At 39.5% G+C, this 10,005-nt stretch overlaps 1 long non-coding RNA gene across 1 annotated transcript in view; it reads right to left on the bottom strand.

Annotated features, from left to right (window-relative positions):
• Positions 1-69: 69 nt before the first annotated feature.
• LOC134909530 (uncharacterized) overlaps positions 70-10,005 on the bottom strand; it is an 83,680-nt gene continuing 73,744 nt past the window's right edge. Inside the window, exon 3 of the long non-coding RNA XR_010175956.1 lies at positions 70-179. This is a non-coding gene — a long non-coding RNA (uncharacterized LOC134909530). The remainder of the gene's footprint in view (positions 180-10,005) is intronic.

Here is a 10,005-nt window from a genome sequence, read left to right as displayed (position 1 = left end):
TAAATCATCTTTTTTTTAAATATTGATAGACACATTTTTGGAGCAAGTGACTTGATTAAAATGGTTTTTAAATGTTCCACAAACTCCCTATAATGCCACAAATCTCACAATGGATGCCATCCATTTATGACTGAGATATCCCTATTTTCTTCCTGGATGTATGTCCGCATTTGCAGCACCTGCTGATGAGAAAAAGGAAAGATGTTAATGTTGCAAAAATTATTTCTACTTAAAAAAAAAAAAAAAAAACAATCCCTAAGTACCGAGTATATCCAACATTGATTATAACTTTGTTTTGTATACTGGCCCTCATTCCGAGTTGATCGCTCGCTAGCTACTTTTAGCAGCCATGCAAACGCATAGTCGCCGCCCACGGGGAGTGTATTTTTGCTTTGCAGGAGTGTGAACGTCTGTGCAGCTGAGCGGCAGCAAACCCATTTTGTGCAGAACAAGACCAACCCTGTAGTTACTTATTCTGTGCAATGATTGCTGCGACAAAGGTCCCGGTATTGACGTCAGATACCCGCCCAGCAAATGCCCGGCCACGCCTGCGTTTTTCCAAACACTCCCAGAAAATGGTCAGTTGACACCCAGAAACTCCCACTTCCTGTCAATCTCCTTGCGTCCGCCAGTGCGACTGGAAGCGTCACTAGAACCTGTGCAAAACCACAAAGCTCTTTGTACTTGTACGATACGCCTGTGCATTGCGGTGCATGCGCAGATTAGCCCCGTTCTGCCATAATCGCTGTGCTGCGAAAATCCATAGCAAGCAATCAACTCGGAATGAGCCCCAATATTTCTTAGGATTACACAGCTGCAAATTATAGTCTTAATATCTGCACTTTAAATAATCTAAATACATTTTTAATATTTTGTTAAAGTTAAACCTTACAATTTATCATAAAAAAAAAACGAATTACAGACAACTTTTGTTTGCTTCGATCATTAGTATAAAAACAATGCTTTGGAAACAAGAGTGAATACCAGTTAGATAAAAAAGCAATTTTAGTCCCCCCCCCAAAAAAAACCTTGCATAGAAACAGAATTTGTCGGCAGATAAAAGAACAATTTTCTGAACCACCGTCTGAACCACCAGAAACTAAGAATTTGACAAAGAATGAGAGAAAAGGGGGTAATTTGTAGTCTCATTTTTGCTCTCTTCAATATGTAGAGGAGCAGCTAACCAATTCTAGTAGGGGTTATAGATATATCAAGGTAGTTTTCTTTTCTAGATGAAACTCTTGGGTGAATATCAAGTAAGATTGATAACTATATAAACAAGAGATTTGTGACATTTAGTGTTAAAATTAATAAAATCATGTTGAAGAAATAACAAATAATATACATAATTGATTAAAATATAATTAGGGGTAAACAAATTAACAGAAAATATAATATAAAGGAGTGTGTCTCAATATACATATACTTTTATATAAATATATATATATATATATATATATATATAAAATGAATTGTGGTTTATTGAATATATAAACAGTACTGATATAAGTGAAATTTTATGCATATATATATTTATTAATATGAACAATATGGATAAAATATAATAAACGAAACAAGGTAATATATATATATATATATATATATATATATATATATAGCGAAGATTCAACCCCAATTTACTGCGCTATACCACTAGTCTCAAACCACCAAGAAATACCCTCTGTCAGATAAGGTATTAAAAGTAGATTTAGAATAGAAAAGGATTCTCGTGGGAGCCAATATGCCTTTTGTATGACAATAATTAAAAGTTTTTATTATACAGAAACAAACGATATTTATCCTAAACGTTCGTCATTGCCACAACCTTCTAAAAATTCAATAAAACAATGTTACAATCTTATGCATAAAAAAATTCAAGTTGATGTGAGGATTTTACAGTCAGGTGATCACAGCCAGAACTTGAAATGGATGTATCTCCAACCAGATGCTTGTAATAAAGGCTTTATTAACCCGATGTTGCGAAACCCAACGCGTTTCGTCCGTTAGGACTTCATCAGGGGTTTACAATCAGTTCTTATAGTAGGAGTAATTGCCATTGATTAGAAAGGTTAGAATATCCAATGATTACATCCAATCACATATTCGATTCAATAAATATGGTATCTAAATAAACTTCATCAATCAAAAAATAATAATTTGGTTGAAATTAGGTGATGTTATACTCCCTATTCTCATCAGGAATGGTGGAGCCCTATAATCCACCTCTGTTTAACTATGTGTCACCAAACAGAGGACTTTGGAAAATTTCAAATCCTGAGCAACGCTATTCAATATATATATATATATATATATATATATATATATATATATATATATATGCATAAAAAAGGATACCCAGGTATTTAATAGAGTATATAATGATAAATGAAATTATATATGAAAAGCTAATGTAAGAGGTGGTTCCCGTTAATACCAGAAATTAAGTTTAACCTGCTTTCACATTGTTAAGAGGATGCATATGGCATATAATGAGTCTATAATCTATATAGTTAAAAACACAAGAAAATCTGAAATAGACCCATCTTAATACAGCCGCGCTATAGAGACCTAGATGATTTAAGAATGGATTCAGGTACTGGCTATGGTCTCAGACAATTTGAAACTGGATAAGATAATAAAAACAACCAAAGTGAGGCTTGAAACGCATCGGATGTGCGCATGCGTACACCGCGAAAATTTTAAATTAAGAGCCACGAAATACCTAGAATATTGATCAACTGAGGAAGCAGCCGATGGTGATGTTAGGCGGAGAAACACGTATTGAGCTATACAGCAGATATACGGAATCGCCACCACTGCAAGCCCCTGCAAATTCACGTGGAACTGGACTCGGATCTCCAGACAAGGCTCGTCAAAAAGGAATTTCGCTACCAGAGCCGGGAGCCCTATTTGACCAGTGTAATTACTCCACGGACGCTGAGAGGGGTAAAGTTGCTATATAATTTTAAAAACACAAACACATACATGGCCATGTATATTAACAAGCACTAAGTGTGCAATTGACTTTCTCTGTGTTGGAATACGAATATTCTAGTAATATACACGCTGCTAAAACTCATTTCTATGAGGAAAGACTTCAACGTGCCTCAGCTGAATGCGCTAATTAAATCTGGTGCAAAAAAGGAATAGTAATTCCAATGTCATACAGTAAAAATTTCTGCAACATGGACGTTGCATAGATTTTTTAAAATCTGATATTTTAATAATTAGGAGCTCCTAAATTTGTATTTTATTATATATAGCTACATAGTTAGCAAAAATACTGTGTTGCAGACTGAAAGGAGACTTGTAACTTTTCTGTTCCAGAGATTGGCTGGATACAATTAGGTCTAACCAAAGTAGCAAATCATTGGAAACAGTCTCTAGGGATCAGAAAAAAATGGGTGTATATATGGCTTATATAGAAAAATTTATAGATATATAAAAATGTGTTTTTGTAAAATTGTTCTGCTGATCTGATGTTTTTTGAATTTTATTGATTTATGGTATTTAAAACTGAAGTAAAAATATAAATAAAATATTTTTTACACACACACACACACACACACACACACTCTCTCTCTCTCTCTCTCTCTCTCTCTCTCTCTCTCTCTCTGTCAGAGCTTTCAAGTTCTGTTTTCTGTCTGCAGATAAGAACCGCTTGGCCCATCTAATCTGCCCTAAACACATGTACATGCACACACTTACACATTAGGGTTACATTTTTGCAGGATGCCAATTAACCTAGTACAGATGGAGCCGTGTTCATCTGAGGCAGCTCCATCGCAAACAAGCACTTCCGGCGTGACTAGACGATCACGCTGGGAGTGCACAGAGACGCTCCCATTCAGAGCATCTTTGTCCGGGCACGCGGATGGAGACGCTATCCATTCAAGTGAATGGGGCGCCTCTCCATCGCAGGCGCGCATGCCTAGTCACAAACGGAGCCACGACTAGCATGGCTCCATCTGTATATTTTGGGGTTGAGGGAGGAAACCCACGCAAGCATGGGGAACAGATACAAACTCCACACAGTTAGGGCCATTGTGGTAATCAAGCCCATGCTCTCAGTGCTGTGAGACAGTAATGCTAACCATTACACTATCTTTACTGCCCCACATAATCATACATATACAAATACAGGTCAAAACATATTGCGGGTCATTCTGACCCGATCGCACGCTGCAGGTTATCGCAGCGGTGCGATCGGGTCAGAACTGCGCATGCGCCGGCACCACAGTGCTCCAGGGCATGCCAGATGGCGCAGAGGCGGTCGCTAGGCGGGGGGGGGGGGGGGGCGGAACGGTGGCATTTGGCTGCCGTTTCATGAGCGCGGTCCAACCAATGCAGGCGGGGCCGGACCGAACGGGGGGTGAGCCAGTAGCACGCAGCTACTCTTGAAGTGCAAAGGCATCGCTGCTGCGCGATGCCTTTGCACTTTTGCGGGGGGGGGGAAGTGGCGGCACTGACATGCGGGGTGGGATAGCCCTGTGCTGGGCGTCCCCCCGCATGTCAGTGTGAATGATCGTAGCTGTGCTAAATTTAGCACAGCTACGATCAACTCGGAATGACCCCCATAATACAAAAACTTCCAAATGAAGTAAAATTAGAACACAATAAGAAGATAATTATTGCTGGTTATTGTTGATGTTGAGGCATAGTACAATTGTGTTTTAGAAAATCTACATACTCTATGTTGAAACTTCTGATACTGTTGGCAGTAAATCCAAATAATGTATGCTACAAGATACGTTTTCAAGGAAGATCACAGTTTTGGAAATAATGTTGTTAATAGCAGAAGTGGTATAGTTCATAGAATAAAGATGGTTGGTAATAACCATGGCAATAATTTGTAATAAAAGGTTACAGTCTTAGAAAAAACACAGAATACATTTAAGCAATGGTGTAACTTGTATTTACTTTTGTAAACAGACATTTTGTTCTAGTGTAATGGAGAGTAAAGATCAATTTAATAAAAATTAGCAAATTTGTTTTGTTGTAATTTATTGATTTTCTACTTGAAATTCATATTTCCAGCATTGCTATTATAACTGATGTGGTTGGAGAGTGAGAAACTGGAGTGAGATGAAGTACCAGCCAATCAGCTCCTAACTGTCATGTTACAGGCTGTGTTTAAAAAAGAACTGGAGCTGATTGGTTGGTAGTTTATCTCTCTCCACTTAATCACTCTCCAATGATCTGCCCAATTGAATGATAATAAAATAAAGATTATGTGAAACAACTTGTAAAATTATTATTTTTCAGATACTTTTTCTATAGTATTTCTTCATCTATAGAACTAGATTTTCCTACTCTTCTGGAACATCTGGAAAGGCTCACGATTTTTGGGAAGTTCTCCCAGACTCCTGGAAGAATAGGATACCCTATTCCCAAGTGGAATGGGTGGGATGACACAAGTTACAGTACATAGCTTAATGGAACCACCATAATGATGTAAATCACATGGTCATACCCACCGCACTTGCCACATAATCGGTATTGGTTAATGCATACAAGGTAGTGGAAAAGTATACAAGGAGAACAGGAAATGTGTTTAATAGAGAAACAGAAGGGTAGGTTGCTGCATCTGAAATTACTGTATCTGTATTGAGATGGAGGGAAGACACAATGATATAGGAATACTGATGGCAAGAATGTTCATGAAAAAAGTGGTGGTAGACTGTGGACGAAGTGAATAGGGTGAGAAATTGTGTTAGGAAAGAGGACAGCAAGTGCTACTGGAAGCAGGGCTGGACCCAGGCATGAAATACATGCCCCTAGGCATTTGAGCTGGCTCTGACCGGAAGGACCATAGGGACAATGTTTGATTTTAAATTGGAACAGGATTCTTGATTGTCAAAAGAATGAGTCTAAATTATTTCAAAGAAATGAGGCACAAAGCAAAGTAATAGGAAAGCCAATGAAAGACATAAAGGGGAGATATATAAAATTTGAAAAGAGACAAAGGGGAGAAGTTTCTCATACCAACCAATCAGTATTGATCTATCATTTTATAGGCTGTGCTAAAAAATTAAAAAGACAGAAGCTGATCGGTTGCTAAGACCAACTTCTCTACTTTATATCTCTCCAAGATTTAAACAATCTCCCCCAGTTGATATGTAATTGAAGAACACCAAGGAACTCATTAAGGGGCTTGTTCATCAAATATAGTTTGCAGCATATCATCCATTTTCAGGAGGAGGAGCAGGGGCACCTACAAATATTAAGGATCCCCCAACTGTGAGGAACCACAGTAGATATCTCCAATGTCTGCTGTGGTCCCTCCACGTTTCTATGAGAATTGTCAAGATGTCCGATTTTCCTAGCTGAAAATGGAATTAGCTGCTGGAGCCTACCGTGTGAGCTACATTCCACACAAATTTCCTCCAGAACCCTCCGCAACAATGTCCATTGCACATGTGTGGTATGCAGATTGCGCATGTGCAAAATGGCCCCTGCTCCCAAAGTGGAATGAAATTATTGTGTTTTCTAAATCTGTTATATAAGCAGGCTAGTGGCAGTCTAGCAGATGCGCCCTAGAAATGAGGGGAGGTGATGTCCATCACTTCTTTAAAGGACCATAGGTTGTATGTAATAGGGTCCGAGTTTGCCGGAGGTTTGGGATGCCGGACGATCTCTGACTTTTTTTAAAGGGCCAATCATTTACAAGGCAAACCCATGCCTTGTAAACAATTACCGCTTTAAAAAAAACATCCAAGATCATCTGATATCTCCGACAAACTCGGACCCTTTTACATATGCCCCTTAGTGCCTGCTAGAATGTATACAGTAAGTATAGAGTTGCATCGCCCCCTACCCCATTTCACAGCCATTTCAGGAAAGCAGTGTGTCATAACCAGTACAAACTGGACCATCGCACACCCCTTCTGTTGGAGATTCTGCAATTCAGCACCTCACAAATCCTATCCCCGGGATATCCACAAATCTTCACCTCAAGTCCCCTCTCCCCCTACATGGCCAGTGATTGTTCTGAGCACCTGGAGGTGTTTAGGATGGGGGTTTATAATACATGCACTTTATTTATTTGTATACTGAAGATGGTTTGTTAATAAAACAGAAATGTTGGATAATCTTTAAAGTTAATTTTCTCTTGCAGCAAGACTTGGAAACACTGGGCCATAGGATTGCAGATAGGCTGGAGGAGCTGGCACTTAAATATTCAACTGGAAATGAGAGGTCTGAGACAATTGATATAGTTATGCCTCATTTCCACGTCAAATTAGTATTTTTTATCCCCATATAGCAGCAAATTTGTAAGCAGATGGGAAAAACCATGTGCATTGCGGAGGGTGGGGGTGGCAGATATAACATGTGCAGAGTTAGATTTGGGTGGGTTATTATGTTTCTGGGCAGTATAGAAACTGGCGCTTTATTTTTACGCCGCAATTTAGATTTCAATTTGAACACACCCCACCCAAATCTAACTCTCTCTGCACATATTATATCTGCCCCCCCCCCCCCCCCTGCAGTGCACACGGTTTTTCCCATCTGCTAACAAATTTGCTGCTACGATCAACTCTGAATTAGGCCCATTATCCCTTTTTGTTTACTTCCTATTGTCCAACAGTAACCTGGCTATGGGACTTGTCCCACAAATAGAAGCTCTGCATGGGAGCCAAGTAAGAACTGGAGCAGATACGACAATTACTACAGTTCTATAAAGACATATACTGTATCTGTGTAATACCTCATATATTCTCAGTTGCAATTGCAATAATTTTTTATGTATATTTTTATTGAAAAATTTAATTTTATATGGATATCTTCATTTGCTGAGTCTCAAAATTATTCAGTCATATTGGTATTACGATTAATAGCACTGATCCTTACATGTGTGTGTGTGTGTGTGTGTGTGTGTGTGTGTGTGTGTGTGTGTGTAGAATTGTACACAAACACGTGTATATCCTCTAAATTCTTTTCATGTTTCAATGTAGATTAATTTTGCCCTGATCCTATATCCGCTTTCAGCAGCTGGATTTTAAATTAAAGGTATAACTTTTTATACATTTAAAGATATTAAAACGGGTATGGGACTCTAGGTTGACACACATTAGGGCAACACCTATAGGTCTACAGTGACTAGGTCGACACAAGAAATGGGTAGACACGGCCATTAGGTCGACATGAACATGGTCGACATGGAAAAAGGGTTGACGTGAGTTTTTTAATGTTTTTTTGTGTGTAGTTTTCTTCGTAAAGTGACAGGGAACCCCAGTTAGTGCACCGTGTCCCCTCGCATGGCTCGCTTCACTCGCCATGCTTCGGGCACAGGTTACCATTCCCAGTTGTAGTCCACGTGGATCGTAAAGTATGAAAAAGTAAAAAAAAAATGAAACTCATGTTGACCTTTTTCCATCTTCTTGTTCATGTCGACCTAATGGCAGTGTCGACCTATTTCCTGTGTCAACCTACTCAATGTCCACCAATGTGTGTCGACCTAGACAGTGTCCGGATACCATTAAAATGGATATCGGCAGTTTACTGCAATTTTCTTTGATAATGGATTTTAATTAGTTAGTTGTTGCAACTGGGTCACACGTTCAGTAAAGTTACTGTGTACTTATTACAACTACAGATAAAAAATGGCATCCTAGACTTTGAGGAGATTAAAATTATATCTTATATAATGGTGGTCATTCCGAGTTGATCGCAGCCAGCAACTTTTTGCTGCTGCTGCTGCGATCAACTAGTCCACGCCTATGGGGGAGTGTATTTTAGCAAAGCAGGGCTGCGATCGCTTGTGCAGCCCTGATAAGCTAAAAAAATTTAATGCAGAACAAGACTAGCCCTGGACATACTTACCCTGTGCGACGATCTCAGCGATGCTGGGGCCAGCTTTGACGTCAGACATCCGCCCTCCGTTCTCCTGGACACGCCTGCATTTTCTTCTCCACTCCCCGAAAACGGCAGGCAACGGTCTGGTGACGCCCAGGAAATCCACCTTCCTGTCAATCTTCTTGCGATCGCCTCTGTGACTGCTTTCTTCGTTGTCCACGACGTAGGTCGCCGGGCAACGAAGCGCGTGCGCAGTGCGGCTGCTGCACATGCGCATTCCAGACCCGTTCACACCACAGCGACAAACCGCTGCATGCGAACGGGTCGGAATGACCCCCAATATCAGCTAGCATTTTGCTTAGAAAAAGTGTACCTCTATAATTCTTAATTATTCTTTGCACACCACTTTTACAAATCACCTCCTGCATGTTTATTTTTCTTTGCAGCCTTAGTGTTTTCTGACTTGTAAGGCCACACCTCTTAACTAGTGGGAAAATTAGTCCATTTACACACAAGAGCAAATTCATAGCTCAAGACTTTGGGCAACTGGGTGTAGTTAACTTGTATCCCTTAAAAAGAATGGGTACATTGTATAAGGCGTACCCTTAGGTGCAGGGCCAGTGTTAGGGTGTTCAGCGCCTCCCTGCAGACTATACATTTGTGCCCTCCCTCCCATACTCAATAAAGGGACAGCGCACAGCGCAAAACATGGTTGTGGTCTCAAAAGAAAGGGGCATGGCCATAAAGTAGTACCCACAAGGCAATTTATGCCACACAGAAGCACAATCGCATTCTCATAAGCAAAACGACAAAGAAGAGGCACCTCCAAATAACCCTTGTGTTAATGGGAAACCAGTATTGATGCAGCTTTTTCCCAATAAAAGGGGGTTGCCTACCCCTTTAAATTCAAATGAAATAAGAGTTAATTAGAGTTACAATTTTTTCAGGGATTCAATTGCTTTGAAACATTAATATCTTTTCTCTGTTACCTGGGGATACATTAGTGGCCTGAATTGGACATCAAACTGAATATTTTAAAATATATGTCATATATATATATATATATATATATATATATATATATATATACAAATGAAGGCAAGGACCGGCACTCCTATGAGTCATGCAGTATAGGATGACCAGGTGCCAGTAAATAATGTGCAGTCTTTTGGAAGGATACGGCACTCCAGGACTTAATGAAACATGCCT

This window comes from Pseudophryne corroboree, chromosome 4 (genome assembly GCF_028390025.1).
Source record: "Pseudophryne corroboree isolate aPseCor3 chromosome 4, aPseCor3.hap2, whole genome shotgun sequence".
Classification (NCBI taxonomy): Eukaryota; Metazoa; Chordata; class Amphibia; order Anura; family Myobatrachidae; genus Pseudophryne; species Pseudophryne corroboree.
This window is presented reverse-complemented; position numbering and strand designations above follow the sequence as displayed.